Source organism: Zalophus californianus, chromosome 7 (genome assembly GCF_009762305.2).
Source record: "Zalophus californianus isolate mZalCal1 chromosome 7, mZalCal1.pri.v2, whole genome shotgun sequence".
In the NCBI taxonomy this organism is placed as follows: Eukaryota; Metazoa; Chordata; class Mammalia; order Carnivora; family Otariidae; genus Zalophus; species Zalophus californianus.
The window spans coordinates 61,348,688-61,366,702 of NC_045601.1; the positions used below are offsets into that span (position 1 = coordinate 61,348,688).

Sequence of the window (18,015 nt, forward strand, 5' to 3'; positions counted from 1 at the left end):
GAGGGGAAGTGACACGTGGTGATGGACGGATGGACGGCAGCACAGACGACAAGAAGGGCCCGAGAAAGTGGGATCAGGAAGGGGCTACTCCAAGCAAAGCCCCACTCCTTCCAGTCTTGCCCCTGGGGGTAGGCGAGGACTGACTGAGCATCAGGGCCAGGGCGGTGCCTAGCAGGCCACAACCCTTCGTGGGGTGGTCCGCCGCTGGTGCCTAGAGTTTCGAGGCTGCTGTGGCCACAGACGCCTCTTGGTCTGCTTGGCCTTGGCTCCCCAGCCAGCCAGTGGTGGCAGGAAGGGGTAGACCGGGAAAGTGGCCCCTGCCCTGGGAGCCTCACAGGCTGTTCAGGAGAGTAGCCAGCCTGGGGTGGAGGCAGCTGGATCTGAGGTGTGGCTGACGCATATGTCACAGATGCTCTTATTGGGTGGCACTCCCTGGAAGAGGGCATCTAGACCCCAGAGCAGTCCAGGGGGCTCATGGGTTTCAGGGGTCACCCCCCAGTAGGTTGGGCTGGTTGAAGGTGGGCACTGGGGACAGAATGTGGGTGGTAGCAGAGCCAAGGGCATTACCACAGTGTAGTAGGTAGGTGGGCAGGAGGAGCTGGGCACCGGTGGGCAGTGTATGTGGGCAGGAGGAGGTGGGCACCGGAGGGCAGTGTATGTGGGCAGGAGGAGGTGGGCACCAGAGGGCAGTGTAGGTGGGCAGGAGGAGCTGGGCACCGGTGGGCAGTGTAGGTGGGCAGGAGGAGCTGGGCACCGGTGGGCAGTGTAGGTGGGCAGGAGGAGCTGGGCACCGGTGGGCAGTGTAGGTGGGCAGGAGGAGCTGGGCACCGGTGGGCAGTGAAGGTGGGCAGGAGGAGCTGGGCACTGGTGGGCAGTGTAGGTGGGCAGGAGGAGCTGGGCACCGGTGGGCAGTGTAGGTGGGCAGGAGGAGCTGGGCACCGGTGGGCAGTGTAGGTGGGCAGGAGGAGCTGGGCACCGGTGGGCAGTGTAGGTGGGCAGGAGGAGCTGGGCACCGGTGGGCAGTGAAGGTGGGCAGGAGGAGCTGGGCACCGGTGGGCAGTGTAGGTGGGCAGGAGGAGCTGGGCACCGGTGGGCAGTGTAGGTGGGCAGGAGGAGCTGGGCACCGGTGGGCAGTGTAGGTGGGCAGGAGGAGCTGGGCACCGGTGGGCAGTGTAGGTGGGTAGGAGGAGCTGGGCACCGGTGGGCAGTGTAGGTGGGCAGGAGGAGCTGGGCACCGGTGGGCAGTGTAGGTGGGCAGGAGGAGCTGGGCACCGGCCCCTGAGGTGAGGCCCTGTGACTCCTGCTAGACAATCGTCCAGGCTCTGCAGTGTCCTGCGGTAAGTAGAGGGGCCAGGCTCTGTGCTCAGGGGAGAGGGGTGGGGGTGAGGGCCTGCTGGTTCTCCCCGAGAAGTCTCCCCCTCTGCTCTCCTGCCCCAGGGAGAGACAGAGGGGCCACAAAGTCCTCTCAGAGGGCAGGGGTGGAGTGGGCACCACCTCCTCCGTACCGTGCCCAGAGCCTGCCCGACCTGGGCTGCTCCTGGTGCCCCCATCCTAAGGTCCCCTAGCAGAGACTTTAGGCTGAGGCCCTCACTGGGCGGCGGCTGGGGACTGGGCCGCCAGTGGGGCCAGCCGGGCAGCACGCAGGGGCCCAGGTCCTTGGCGAAGGCTCCTCTCACGCCCCTGCCCTGCCAGCACTGGCACAGGGCCATGTTCTGCAGCCGCGGCGCGTAGCCAGGGATCCAGCTCACGGCGACCGGCCGCCCACAAGTTGCCCTTGGCCTGGGGCTTCGCAGGGTTTTTTGGCACCCGTGGCAGCATCAGAAGCAGAGGTTGGAGAGGTTGTGGCAGATGGAATCCTTCCAACCCTCGTGGTCGTCCCTGAAATTGGGGACAGGGGCCTGGACCCTACAGATGACCTGGGCCAGTCTTAGCCTACGGGAGGGTGCAGCCCGGATCACCAAGGCAATCATGGCCAAGTAGGTGTGGGGGTCTTTGCATTCCGCAGGTATCTCTTTCCTACTCGCTGGAGGCCGGGAGGACGATTCTGACAGACCCGGAAGCCCCAGGCGTGGGTTGCTGCAGGGCCCCCTGCAGGGGAGGCAAGCAAGGTGCACAGGGGCTGGCCTCCGAGGGCAGGGGGCAAGGCCATGGAGCAGGGCCACGGAGCACTGTGGGGATGCAGGACTGGGGGCCTGAGGGCGCCTCAAGTGCTTTTCAGTTCTGCAAATGCGCCATGCACTCTCTCCCCTTTGGGAATTCTCTTTCACCCTCCTCGTTACCCTCTCACGTCCAGCTTGATTTCTCCGGGTGACCTCCTGCTCATCCTTCCAGGGTTTGCTTACTGCTTCAGGGAATTCTTCTCTGAGATTCCCTCTCCCTCCAAAAATGTCTGACTTGTGCACACTATAGTTCCTCTAGGCTGACTTAGAATACTGTATTTTAATTGCTTATTCATCTATATCTCCCACTATTTCATGAAATCCTCGAGGGCAAAGGCTCTATCTGCCTTGTTCATTGTTGTGCTCCCAGTGCTTAGGACAACGCTTAGACTAGACTAAGTGTTAATCATTATTTGTAGCAGAGAGTGTAGAGTGATGGTAAGGAAATGAACACGAACCAAACTACCTGGGTTCAAATTCTGAGGCTGCCAATTACTTGCTGTATAACCTTGGATAAGTTAGTCAACTCTCTATATTCAGCTTTCTTATCTATAAGACAGAGATTGTAATAGTGCTCACCCGATGTGGTGGTTGTGAGCACTGAATTAATACACGGAAAGTATTCAGAACAACACCTGGCAGTAAACACCCAACTGACTCCTTATTTGTCAACATATTGGATGTGGCCATTAGTAAATAATAGGAGCCTAATCTACCTGTCTGTCACCTATCCATCTGTATCTAGAGATGTATCTTTAGCTGGAAATGGCCATGTCTTTACCCACTTTTATGAACCAGTTGTGCATGTTAAATTGAAACCATGACTCAATTTGTCGAACACTTTCCCCATTTGAATAATATAAACATGCCCTTCTATACGTTGCCCTGTGTTGTTTCATCTTTTTTTCCTGTCTGTTCTTACAGTGATCTCACCCAGCACCACCAGCAGTGAATTCAGCTATCATGCTGACCATGTCTGCCTTTATATCCATCTCTAAAACCTGGCATTATCAGACTCACTGAATTTTCAAATTAGAGCTTTCCTTAATTTTTAGAGGCTTGAAATTGTCCTTCATCTACACAGTGTGACCTGAGACAGAGGTGGTCACATCCCTTTTTCCAAAGAGAAGGAGATTTCCAACCATCTTTTATAAGTAGGAAAATAGAAGCTTAGAAAGGCCTAGTTATTTGTCTGGAGACACATCTCAGTTAATACTAAAACCAGGATAGAGAACCAGCATTCTGTGGCTCTCCTGAGTTCACAATAAAACATTACAATATATTATTAGGAAAAAAAACCCTCAAGTGTGAAAACAGGAAATGTGGTATTCTTTTTGAAACTTTAACCATGAATTCATGGTACACTGTTCCAATTTTCTCATACGGTGAAAAGAATTGCTAAACAGAGGTCCTTCAGTGTGCGTATGTATGTCTGTACGTACATATACGTCTCCCTGTTCCTCTCTCTCTCTTTCCCTACCCCCATTTATCTAGAGATATGTATAGTCTATTGCCCGTGCAGATAAAATGAAGCATTGGGTTAGATAACAGTTGCTAGTTCTTCTAGTTGCTTTGGGGCCAGACTTGTGCCCAGTTTTTACTTTATCTCTTTGGAGAGTGAGGTGAAAATCTTTCATCTGTGTCCTCAATGGCCTGCAGTCTTAAATCCTAGGTTCTGCTATGTGAGCAGCGCTCATTTCCTTCTTTCCTTTTTACCCTGTCAATCTTCTGCTATGATGCGTCCCCCATCCCAGAGGACGCTGCTTCCTAACTGCTTTCTTATTAGTCTTTGGCAATCTAGCTTCTGGTCTTTTCACTGGACATAGAAATAACGAAGGCCACCTGTGGTCTTCTGACATTTTCTTAGCTGTGATTCACCTTGAAATTTCTTTCTAGGTAATGCTGTCCATCAACTCTACACTCTGGAGACACACTGCTGCTGTGGTGGTAAGGAGCCTGAGCTTGTCCAGGTCATGTTACCCTGGTTCTCTCCTGCCTTTTCCTTCTCAGCTTCCTCCATTGGCTCTACTTCCTTCTTGCATGTTCCACCAAGGACTCACCAAATTGAAACCTCTTCCTTTTCTTCTCTAATTTCTGCCCTTGGAGCATTTTATTCTCTTCCACAGTTTGTGCTGAGCCTCATGAAAGGAGGAACTCTCTCTTTGTCATTTTTTTTTTTTTTTTAAGATTTTGTTTATTTGACAGAGAGAGACACAGCGAGAGAGGGAACACAAGCAGGGGGGGTGGGAGAGGGAGAAAACAGGCTTCCCGTGGATTGGGGAGCCCGATGTGGGGCTCGATCCCAGGACCCTGGGATCAAGACCTGAGCTGAAGGCAGACGCTTAATGACTGAGCCACCCAGGTGCCCCTCTCTTTGTCATTCTTATATATCTATTCCTCATATGTGGCACAACGCCTGGGTTCTGGTAGGTGTTCAAAGAGGTCTGTTGCCTTGAACTGGAGCTGTGCAGATGATTCCAGAATTTACATCAATAACTGACTTTTTCAACCTCTAGTTCCAATAACATTACCTACTTTCTGTGCATTTCCAATAACAGTAAAGATAGTTACTGCTATTAAGCACCCATTGTGGATTAGTCAGTCTGCTAGGTGATTGCAATACATTATTTGTACTCTATGCAACCCTCCAAGGTACACATTGTCACCAGTACTTAATGCAAGACAGAATCAACATCCACATGGATATCTGGTAAGCATCTGGTAAGAACCCTTGCCCCAGATCTGCTCAGATCCAGTTTTCCCCATCCCAGCCCTCTATTCATGGTTATTCTCCACTCAGTGCTTTGCTTTCCAACACCCAATCCACTAACATGTCCTGTTGACTACAAAAAAATACTTCTAACCTATCTGATTTTCTTCATTTCCCAGTTTGGGCCATCGTCATCTTTCCCAGACCAGTGCAAGAGCCTCCTAAGTGGGCTTTCCTTTGATTCCCCTGCACGCCGTTCTCCACACAGCAGCCTGTGGTCCTTTAATCAGATCATGTTACAGGAGTCATTACATCCTGCTGCGGCTGCAAAGACTATTTACTGGTTTGATTTGATGGTATCGGCAGTGTGGCCGCACTCGTGCTCTACTTTAGGGCGGATGTTTGAAAGCTTAAGTTAGCTAAAAATATAAACTGAGGATTGATTCATCTATGAAGGGATTAACATCTACATCCATAAGCAAGCCTAAAAAATGATTATTTTATTAGAGAATGCTATACTTTATAGAAACATAGTATTCCTTTACATAGCAGGCACTTAAAATATTAGCTCATTTAGCATAATTTATTTATAAAACACTTGGAAGGAATATATTGAATACATAATGTGAGGGACATTTGTACCCACGTATGGATAATGTATGCTTCTTAAATTTTATTATCCTATTCAAACAAATGCAAAATAATATCTCTTATAATATTTGTATTGCTTATAATTTTGATTTTCACTGAAATCTAACTAGTGGAAGAACAAACAACCAAAGATAGAAGTAAAATAGCCAAAGGAGCTGTCATTCATAGTTCATGGTTCTGGCTTTTAAACCACTATTATTATGCATTTGGGATCAAATAAGCTGGTGCTGGCTGTGAGACTCATCGATGTCACCTGCTCTGGTTGTTTCTGGACTCAAGTACTCTTGTCCAGAAGACAAATGCTTGGATACTAAATATAGGTCCTACTTTTCTTTTTTCTTAAGTAGGCTCCACATCCAGCATGGAACCCACTGTGGGTCTTGAACTCATGACTGTGAGGTCAAGACCTGAGCTGAGATCAAGAGAAGGACGCTCAACCTACTGAGCCATGCAGGGCCCCCAAGTCCTGCTTATCTTGATACAGTGTTACAGTATGTAAAAATTTCTCATACACGTAGATTCATGTTCATATTTTTGAACAAGTATTTCTAAAAAAAATCATTTTTTATTAGAAAAATGTGACTTTTAATGATTATCAGCGATTTATCAGTAATGCAAACATTCATCTCTCTTTTAATTTGTGGAGACAAGTTGCAAGCTGAGAACTGTTGTGTTAATGTCTGCTTAACTGGTGCAGTTTTCACTAAAAATTTTTTACCTATTTGTTAAATGGTCTGAACTTGCTCTCATGGAAAGACAAGGGTGGAAAACGTCAAAACTTTTTCTACATAAAAGCATTTTTTGAGAGGTTTTTTAATGCTCTTGGGTCTTTCCTGAACTTTTGTAAGTTTAAGAAATTATTGACTTGGTGGAGAATTTGTTGCCCAGAAGATTTCCTTGTTGATTATTTGCAAATAATGTAGTTACTATTCATCTATAAAAAAATAATCAAGTTAAAGGAAGGGAAAATGAAATATGAGGAGATTTTAATCCCAATCTCCATTTAGATGGTCAGATTCTAAATTTTTCTCATTTATTCTCCTTTTTGTTTCCCTTCTTCCCTCCTTTGTGGACTGTTCTTCCTCACGTCCGCTCTTACAGCCAAGGTTTACATCCTGGGTGATCTCTTCTTCCCCCCGCATGAAATTTTGCATCACTGCTAGGTTCACTCACTTCCTTGGCTTCAGCTGTGCCTATGGCAATGACAAGCAAATTTATATCTTCATGCTTTACCTCTCCTCAACACCTGAGCTGTTTTTCCAGGAGTAACTCAAACTCAAAATGTCCCAAAGTGAACTTACTAACATCCTAAATCAAACTTCCTTTTCTCACATTTCCATGTTGGTTAATGCTTGACCAAGGGAATCACCATCTCCTCTGTGGCTCAGGCTGGAAACTATGTCATCCCACACTCTAATCTCCATCTCACTCTCTACCTTGTGTTCCCAGAGTCACATTAACCTTGTTAATGCTGCTGCCAAATATCTTTTTGTTCTATTTCTTCCTGTGCAGACCTATCATAATGACTAAAATCCTCACCACCTTTTGCCTGTGGTTTTGCAACAAAATCTTAACAGATCTATTGCCTCCAGTTTTCTTGGCATCCAACCCATTCTTTAGGCTGACATTATGGTAACATTTCCATAGTCAAAATCTGATTGTGTTATTTCTCTGCCTTGAAACCTCTGATGATCATATTCTACCAAGTTCAAACTCTATCGTAGGACATATGAAGCCTGATGGCGGGACTCGATCCCGGGACTCCAGGATCATGACCTGAGCCGAAGGCAGTCGCTTAACCAACTGAGCCACCCAGGCGCCCCATATGAAGTTCTTTACAACTTGTCCTTCCATCCTCATGGGATGCTATGTAATGGTTAGGACCTGTGCTATCACATTGTGATCAGAGACAACAATTTTCTATTATTATTATTATTATTACTTTTTAAAATTGAAGTCAAATTGGTATATAACATTATATTAGTTTCAGATATGCAACCTAAAAATTTGATATTTGCACATAGTACAAAGTGATCACCCCAATACCTTTAGTTACCATTCAACACCATACAAATTTACCTTTTTACCTGCCCCCCAAACCCCTTCCCTTTTGATAACCACCAGAGATATTCTTCTCTGTATCTATGAGTTTTCTTTCTTTTTGTTCATGTGTCTTGTTTTTTAGACTCCATGTATAAGTAAAATCTCAAGGTACTTGTCTTTCTGTCTGACTTATTTCACTTAGCATTATTATTATTTTCAATTCATGAACACCAAATGTCTTTCCATTTATTTGTGTCTTCTTCAATTTCTTTCATTAATGTCTTATAGTTTTCAGCATGTCTGTTGGTCTTTCACCTCCTTGGTTAAATTTATTCCAAGATTTTTTTTGATGCAATTGTGAATGAGGTTGTTTTCTTAATTTCTCTTTCTGATAGTTTGTTATTAGTGTTTGGAAACACAAAGGATCTATGTATATTGATTTTGTATCCTGCAGCTTTACTGAATTCATTTGTAAGTGCTAATCGTTTTTGGTGGAGTCCTTAGGGTTTTCTGTATATAGTAACATGGCATCTGTGAATAGTGACAGTTTTATTTTTTCCTTTCCAGTTTGGATGCCTTTTATTTCTTTTTCTTGACTAATTGACATGGGTAGGACTTCCAATACTATGCTGAATAAAAGTGGCAAGAGTGGACATCCATGTTTTGTTGCTGATCTTTTGTTCCATTGAATATGATGTTAGCCGTGAGCTTGTTATATGTGGCTTTGATTATGTTGATTATGTTCCTCTATACTCACTTGTTGAGTGTTTTTATCATGAATGGATGTTGAATTTTGTCAAATGCTTTTTAGGTATTTATTGAGATGAGATGATCATATAATTTTTAACTTTCATTTTGTCAATGTGGTGTATCACAACAATTAATTTGCAGATATTGAACAATCCTTGTATTCCTGGCATAAATCCCACTTGATCATGTTGTATTGTCTTTTTAATGTATTGTTGAATAATTAGTTTCTTAACATTGTGTTGAGGATTTTTCTTTATGTTCATCAGGATATTGGCCTGTAATTTCCTTCCTTCCTTCTTCCTTCCTACTTCCTTCCTTCCTTTCCTTTCTTTCTTTCTTTCTTTCTTTCTTTCTTTCTTTCTTTCTTTCTTTCTTTCTTTCTTTCTTTCTTTTTTTCTTTCTTTCTTTTCTTTCTTTCTTTCTTTCTTTCTTTCTTTCTTTCTTTCTTTCTTTCTTTCTTTCTTTCTTTCTTTCTTTCTTCTTTTCTTTTCTTTCTTTCTTTCTCCCTTCCTTCCTTCCTCTCTCTCTCTTCCTTCCTTCCTTCCTCTTTCTCTGTCTTCCTTCCTTCCTTCCTTTCTCTCTCTCTCCTTCCTTCCTTCCTTCCTTCCTTCCTTCCTTCCTTCCTTCCTCTCTCTCTCTTCCTCCCTCCCTCCCTCCCTCCCTTCCTTCCTTCCTTCCTTCCTTCCTTCCTTCCTTCCTTCCTTCCTTCCTTCCTTCCTTCCTTCCTTCCTTTTTGTATTGTCCTTATCTGGTTTTGGTGTTAGCGTAAATGCTGACCTTGTAAAAATGAATTTGGAACCATTCCCACCTCTTCAGTTTTTTGGAAGAGTTTGATAAGGACAGCTATTACATCTTTGAATGTTTGGTAGAATTACCCAAGTGAAGCTGTCTGGTCCTAGACTATTATTTATTAAGGTACGTTTTTGATTACTGATCAGTCTTTTTACTAGTAATCAGTTTATTCAGATTTTCTCTTTCTTCATGATTCAGTCTTAGAAGATCGTATGTTTCTAGGAATTTATCCATTTCTTCTGTGTTGTCCAGTTTGTTGGTGTATAATTGTTCCCAGTAGTCTCTTATGATCCTTTGTATTTTTGTGGTATCTGTTGTAACTCCTTCTCTTTCATCCCTGATTTTATTTATTTGAGACTTCTTTTTTTTTTCTTGGTGAGTCTAGCTACAGGTTTGTCAATTTTGTTTATCCTTTTGAAGAACCAGCTCTTAGTTTCATTTATCTTTTCTATTGTCTTTTGTCTTTTTTTCATACATTTCTGCTCTGATCTTTGTTATTTCCTTCCTTCTGCTAACTTGGGCTTCATTTGTTCTTTTCCTAGTTCTTTTGGTTGTGAAGTTGTTAACTTGAAATTTTTCTTGTTTCTTGAGGAAGGATTGTATTTCTTCATTGACCCACCTGTTCTTCAGTAGCCTGTTGTTTAATCTCCCCATAATTGTGTTTTTCCAGGTTTCTTATGATTGAGTTCTGGTTTCATACCACTATGGTTGGGAAGGCTGCTTGATATGATTTCAATCCTCTTAAATTTATTGAGACTTATTTTTGTGGTCTAATATGTGATAGATCCTGGAGAATGCTGCTTGTGCGCTTGAGAAGAATGTGTATTCTGCTGCTTTTGGATGGAATGTTCTATATTTATCTGTTAAGTCCATCTGGTCATGTCATTGAAGGCTGATGTTTCCTTGTTGTTTTTTTGTCTGGATGATCTATCCAGTGATGTAGGTGTTGAGGTGCTAGGGTCCCGTACTATTATTGTATTGCTCTCTACGCTTCCCCTTAGTTCTGTTAATATTTGCTTTATACATTTATGTGCTAACAATTTTGCATTAAGAACTTCAAAGTTGCTAAGAGACTGGATCTTAATTTTTCCCACCACAAAAAAAGAACTGATAAATATGTTATGTGATAGAGGTGTTAGCTAATACTATGGTGGTAATCATGTTGTGATACATAAGTGTATGAAATCAACACATTTTCCTTAAATTTGCACAATGTAATATGTCTATTATATATTAATAACAACAACAACAACAACAAAAAACCATGCTGGAATCTGGCTATCTGAGTTTGTATGTTAGTCTTGCCCAAACGAAAACTTTGGACCTATTATTTAATTTATGTAAATCTCAATTTTCTCATCTGTAAAATTTGGGTTATTTTGAAAGGTATTTTGAGGATCAAATGAGTTAATGCATGTTAAGTGCTTTGAAGAGTTAATGTTGGCTAAATAATGTTAAATAAATAAAATACCCTTCTTCCGTGTGCATATGGAATTTCACTGTTTCCCAAACAGGCCACATATTTTTTTGTCTTGCCTTTGGAAATTTGCATGTGGGGTTGTTCCATTCAAGAAGCAACTTAAATGTCCTTTCTCTGGTGAAATTTCTTTGAGACAGGCTAAATGCATGACTCCTTTCTCTATGTTCCAGTGGGGCCTCATAAAAACCTTTATTACAGCCCCTGTTGAATTGTTTTGCAATTGTTTATGTATGTGTGTCCTCAAATAGACTGTTGGGGTAGATGATCTTATTCATCTTTTTATTTCCCTCAGTGCCTATCACATAAAAAGTGTTCAATAAACATTTGTTAAAGGAATGGATTAATTGTGGCACTCTCTTTTCTTGGACTCATGTTGTTTCAGTACCATAAAAGGTTTTTTTTTTTTCTAAAAGACAGTAGTATTCCAAAGGAGATTTAATAATTTGTGACTTGAAAAAAGTCCACAGTTTGTTTAGGATGAACATTTTTCTTCTCTGGGAACTTTTATCCTGCTGATGTGAGCAAAATGAATACAGTGTTACCCTGATTAAAATGAGCTTAGATTAGGCTTTATTTGATTTTTATTTGAAAAAGAGGAAATATCTAGACAAAAAATGTTAAAGGAGAATTCATTCTCTTCTCTTGCATAATTCTTTTGATGCATTATTGCCTTTTGCACTCAAACCTTGTTCATTACCAGGAAAGTTGTTCAGCACCACAGTTAGATATTGTGAGAATTTTTGAGTTTAATCTTGCAAATATTAGCAGTTTTGCTGAGCCTTTTGCTGAGCAAAAGGTCAAAGTAGGTGAAGTCTGGAGTTCAAAACCTCCACTCCCAGACTCTCCTTTCCTTCTGGGATCCTCTGCTCTCCTGATGACCTCTGCTTTTTCCAGCCTCAACTGCCAACCATCTTCCTCAGGACTCCTTCTACATGCCTTTCCTAGCTCCTCCTGTCTCTGGAAATTCAGTGATTATTGCATTCAATCCAAGATAAACCTCAGTTCTTCTGGTCCCATCTCAGGTAAAGAGTCTGCACTGCAGCATCTAGAATGCAAGTCTTTGACCCAGAGGAGAGACTTCGGTGCCGGTAATAACATAGCCTTTACCAAGACCCTGTAAGAGACACTTTGTTAATGAAGAGCTCCTCCACCTCACTCTGTTATGGGTAAAGGAGCCCTTGAGTGTCAGTGCTCTTAAATGCCACTGGAAACCAGAATGAAAAAGCAACTATTCCTTCATTCATCGTAGTGTTGTAAATGGGGCAGAGACTATGAAGTCAGGAAGACTTGGGTTTGAACCTTCTCCCAAAAAGTCTGGTTATGGTTGTCATTGCATGATTTCTTTCCCAGTTTCAGCTTAAAACGGGAATGTAAGATGGGAATGATGGGAATGATTCCCAGCTGTAAAATGGGAATGATGCCACTATCTAGGAGGAGTTTTTGTAAAGGTTAAATGAGATAACATCAGTCAACTGCTTAGAAATGGGCCTGGCACAAAGAGTATGTCATCAATAAAAGGTATAACTATTAGTATTTTCACCCATTCAAGCTTTAATTGATGGTGGACTTCATCCTAGCTCTTGTCTTAATAACTGAGGCTTCCGGTAACCTCATATCTTTATGGTAGCCTAAACTTTTGTGCTTATCTGTACTCAGACCTTTTAGACACTTTCCCCAAATAGTTTTCCACCTTATGGTTAGGATCAATCCCCCTTGGAAAGAGAGTAAATGTTGAGAATGGAAAAGGACAAGACAGTTATTAGGACACAGAATGGATAACCTGTCCCAGAATGCAGTGTGCCACCATGAAAATGATTTGGAGAGTGGAGAATCTGCCAAAGTTAATCAAGGAGTATTAACAGCTTGTTGAAACCCCTTATAGTTAAGGGGAGAAGAGGAGAAGAAGAGATAGGGGATTAAAAGGATGCCATTTAGTAGGCAAATGTGAAAAGCCCATAATATTTAGTTTGGATTATCAGTTCCAAAATAGTGTGACTTGTGTCTAGGTTCCATTGCTGATCTCTTTTCCTCTTGGACTAGCTTACCTGAATCACTTTTTTTAAAAAAGTAGTAAAGGTTCAAAATGAAGACTAAGATTTTTTTAACCTAGACGACTAACAGTTATTGTGCAACCACACTGGAGAGCGTACTCTTTTTTTTTTTTTTTTAAAGAGTTATTTGAAAGAGAGAGAGAATGAGAGAGAGAGAGAGAGAGAGAGAGCACATGAGAGGGGGGAGGGTCAGAGGGAGAAGCCGACTCCCCGCTGAGCAGGGAGCCTGATGCGGGACTCGATCCCGGGACTCCAGGATCATGACCTGAGCTGAAGGCAGTCGCTTAACCAACTGAGCCACCCAGGCGCCCAGGAGAGCGTACTCTTTTGGAAATACAAAATCAAGATCATTAACATACCACCTTTAAGCACCTTCTCTATAAATTAAGAATATTTGATAACTGAAATTCACTGGAAGAACATTTGCTCCTTTTCCTACACAATTTCAATGGTTTATTCTGCTGTACATGTTAATAGCACATGTTGCTTATATCTCTGCAAGTAGAATCTGTATGATACCCTTTGATAGACCTTTGATTAGTTCTCAGTTGCTTGAAGGCTATACTTCAGGGATCATTCAGGGACATAGTCACCCTTAGAAACCTGAGCAGACTCCTCAAGGGGAATACTGCCAAGTTTCTTTTTTGGGTGAATTTCTTCAGCAAAGATTTCAGTAGTCATATTTATGGAAAATTGCATTACCCTTCTCCATTTATTTCGTTATTGAACCAGTAAGTATCTTTTCCTGAAATGGACTCCGTAATGTAGCTTTTGCTACATCCTTTTACTTTTATAAGTAAATGTGTGCACTAAAGGCTGATATTAATGTTGATGAGATCAGATAAAGTGTAAGTGCAATTTTTAATTTATCACAGTTACTTCATTCAAGTTTAACTGTAACTAGAAAGTTGTAACAAAATGCTAAATAGTATTATGTAAAGCAAAAAGTTGACATCCTTGCACAAACAGAATTTATGTGACAATGTAACAAACTGATGAATAATGAGTTGGTAATGAATATATACAAATTTTCAGGTAAGATTTTAACTTCAATTTAGGCAATTTTGTACTACATGAAATAAACTGTGTATGGCTTAAATCAATTTTTAAATTATTCATCTTTTTTTTAAAAAACAGATTACCTAAAGTAGTGCTTCTCAGACCTAAGTGTGCCTTAGCATTGTTTGGAAGGCTTGTCAGAACATCCCTGGCCCTCCCTTCTAACCCCTACCTCCCTGGGGCCCCCCTGGGGTTTGATTCTGCTGGTTTGGGGTGGGGTCTGAGAATTTACATTTAGAACACGGTCGAGGTGAAGCTGGTGCTGCTAGTTGCGAAGAACCACAATTTGAGAACCACTGATCCAGGGATTGTGGTGTAAGAGAAAGAAAAAAGTCTTAGGAAACAGATTCTAGTATCACTGGCTTCTCCACATACAAGCCGTGTAACTTTAAATGGATCTTCTTTTTGGGGGGCTTATATTTTCATTGATGAAATAGGGATAAGACTGTTTGTCTTGCCCACTTCCCATGGATAGGAGGATCAAAGACCACACTCTGAATAAATACAGGACAGTATTAGCATTGACACAGAGTAGGAATTGCTTGATGGAAGCCTTGGCGCTTCTCAGGCTATTATTTACAAAAGGGTACTTTGAATTAATTGAGAAGACCTGTATTACAGAGTGGGAATTCAAACCTCTCAGTTTTCTAAGAGTTGTCTTAATTTACATGCTGCATAAATAGTAATATTTGTAGAGAACCTCAGGACTCCAATACATAATCAGGTCAGAGGAGCTGATTACAGAGACAGTAAATTAATCTTCTTTTAGTACTAATTAGCATAGAAACTTGGTTCTGAGTCTGCATTTACTTAAGAAGACCTACATCTTTTTCTTCTCATTTTTTTTTTTTACTCATCCAGAAAGCATTTATTGGGGGCCCACTGTGTGTTGGGCACCGTGTTAGAAGTGCCGTTTCAGAGATGCATTCATTGTATTCACAGTCTGTAAAAATACTTATAATTCAAAGTAGTAACTGTTGCATAGCGGACTGTGCTAAGCAGTGCAGGAGCACAGAGCAGGGAAGACCCGATTCTGCCTGAAGGGGTCAGGGAAGGCTTCCAGTTAATGTTGCTTTCTTTCTAAAAAGCAAGTGTACAGATATCTTGGAGGCTGCTCCAAAGTCAGTCAAATATATCACCCTCACAATCTGAAGGAAAGAGGGGAGAAGACAAGAGAGGAATGTAGTATTTATTTAAGGAAAACAAACACCTAAAAGTGATATATGACTCCTTCCGTTTTAAAAATTCTTGTTCCCAAGGATCAAGTAGTTGGAATCATTCATTCACTCATCCACTCATTCACCCAATCTCTAGATCTGAACATTTCAGGGGCTTTTCAAAGCACTTGAAAGAAAATCCCATTGGTTATCATGGCTGGTAAGGTCATGCACAAGTTGGCCATGATACGGCCAAAGACGGTCATTGCCTCCCTCACCTCCTGCCACTTAGCTCCATGCTCTCTTGAGCTACACTGATTGGCTCTCCATTCTTTACCAAACCATACTCTCTGCCATCTCAATGCCTTGACATTTGTTGTTTCTTCCATCTGGCTCTCTGCATGGCAAACTCTTCTCATCCTTCTGTTCTCAAGGTATATGTCTCCTCCTCAAGATGTCTTTCCAGGTCGTCGAATCTGAGATCCATCCCTCCCCTGCCTTCCTATAATCCCTCATCAGACCACTCTGTCCTGCTCCACTGGAGCATTTCACAGGTTTAAATGATATGTTGGTTTGCTACTAATTTGTTATCTACCTTCCCTATTCTGTTTTGTCTCCACTGTCAATCACAATGCTTTCTGTACAAAAGAGGTTTTTAATACCCATTGGTAGAGTGAACAAATATTTTTAGAATGCTTGCCAGGGTTAGAAAAATGATCACCTCAGATAAAGCTGAGAACTTTTTTTGGGCTGGACTGCACAATTAAGAGTAAGCTAACTGGGGTCCACAAACAAGGGTTCTGTTTTCTGAATAGTGAGATTGGGGTTTCCGGGCTTCTTCCCATGTAGCTCCCAGTAGGAGCAAAGGGGAATCTACCTGCTAGGAGCACAGCCATGGAATTTGTGGTCACTCCTTTGCCTCAGTGAGCAACCACTGGCTCTCTTGTAAGGGTTGCTGCTATAGATTTGGGAAAATAGTCTGGAAGGATCATGAGGATTCTACCCAGATTGGGACTTTCGGGTTAGCCAACTAGCAAGAAATTTTTGCACCCACAGGGCATAGTGTTAGAATAAATAGGGAGATAGGCTACGTTACATTTTAATTCATTTCAAGAAGGTTTGTTTTTTTTTTTAAAGAAAATGTCTTGCACTTAGTACTAACCTGGGAGACAAGGAAAAGGAATAAAGGTTTTTGATATGTAGTCCCTGTCCTTAAGAAGCTTCCAGCTTAGTGAGGAGACAGGAAGTGTGGTTAAGTTAACTGTTAAATCAAAATGTGGAGGAATTTGCAACTGCAAAATGAAAGGAACACATTGGACTTTGAATGCTTTAGGACTAAATGTTCTATTCTCATAAAATTGCTTTATCTCTATTGAAAAATAACCATGGTCTCTAACATAAAAGACCTCACGGTTGAAACTAACGCCGTGTTGTCCAGTAGAACTGTCTGCAGTAATGGAAATGTTCTATAATCTGTACTGTCCAATAAGGTAGCCACCAACCACATGTGGCTTTTGAGCACTTGAAATGTGGCTAGTATGACAGAGGAACTGGATTTTTAATTTAACTTATGTTAAATTTATTTATTTATTTATCCAGTTGTATGTCTTTTTTTAAAAATTTTATTATGTTATGTTAATCACCATATATTACATCATTAGTTTTTGATGTAGTGTTCCATGATTCATTGTGTTCATATAACACCCAGTGCTACATTCAGTATGTGCCCTCTTTAAGAGGTGCATATGACTAGTGGCCACTGTATTAAGTAATAGTGCAGATCTATGGGGAAAGACAGAATTTGTGTCCACTGGAAGGTTCAGGAGAACCAATACTAGATATGCCTTCATATAAAACATTTTTTTTTATTATCAGAAAGTAATTTATCAGGGATAGCACTGTGGCACAATATGTGTTTGTTATTATCATAAAATAATAATTCTAAATAATATATTTGGATCATCTCTATCACCTTTAAAATGAGACGGCTTAAAGGAATGTTTGTTTCTATTTTTAAAGCATGTGTACTTGAAAATACTCTATTTCTTGAGTTTGCAAACTTTGGTGCTGAGACTTCTATAATTTTCAAATGATTGTGATGACAGAAGGAAAAAAGTAATTGGAATTGTAGTTGAAGTGGGTTCTCTGCAGAATTTTCTTTCACTAATTTAAATAAATCAACATCTTTCCTTGTATGTAAAATTTTTGAAGTAAATGCAAAATTGTCTTAAGAAAGGGCTCATAAATATCCATGTACTTTTTGGATATCATTTAGTTAAAGGGCATGAGAGAGAGAGAGGGAGAGAAAGAAAAAGAAAGGAAGAGAGAGAGGGAGGGAGAAGGAAGCTGTATAAAGCAAAGCTTTCCGGCAAAATCTGGAAATAGTCTCCAAAGTTAGAGGACTGTCAAAGACATAATTTGCATAATCCATTCATCACAACTCATCCAACAAGTATAATCCAGATCAATCAACCACTAGAATCTAATCAGTCACCGGAAAGACATAATTATTCACCAACTCTGCCCACCTCAAACACCAGTATCTCCTTACCAATCCTGCCTCGACTCTCTCAAAAGAATGAGCAGCCCTGATTCATTCCTGCAAAATATTCCTACCAACCAGCATTGACTCACAACACCAAGGATCTTAGAGTATTAAAAGTTTTCTGCAAATAAAAAACCCAGCCAACCCACCAAACAAAACCTTCCTGGCGTCCCAATTCGAAATAGCCATTTGAGAAAATGGAGGCAGATTTATATGGACAGATAGGAATAACTTTCCTTCTGTTTTGCAAAAAAGAGCAATGGGATTTTGAAGACTGACCCCAATTGTGATAATAACAAATGGTGTGCCTTGCTTGACTTCTCCTGATTGCTGGCTTTTAGATGCTTTTTTGAGATTTGCCTGCGACAAGGGCCTTCATCTGGTCTCATTGCATCAGCTTTGGAAGGAAAACACAGTGAGATTTCATGATCTTGGCAGGATTATTTTGTTTTGGGGTGGAATGGTCTTTCAGTATTCCCTTAAGATTTGCTCCAGAGCATTTATTTAATTTTTAACACTTGTATGGAGTAAGTAGAAGAACTTCATGATTCTGGTGCAGGTGAAAGCCGGCTCTGCCACAACCAGTCAGGACACAATCCCGAAGAAATTAAACATGAA

The 18,015-nt window shown here is 41.6% G+C and overlaps 1 pseudogene; it reads right to left on the reverse strand.

The window, feature by feature from the left end:
- Nucleotides 1-342: 342 nt before the first annotated feature.
- The window catches only part of LOC113927895, a 56,133-nt pseudogene continuing 38,460 nt past the window's right edge, over nt 343-18,015 (reverse strand).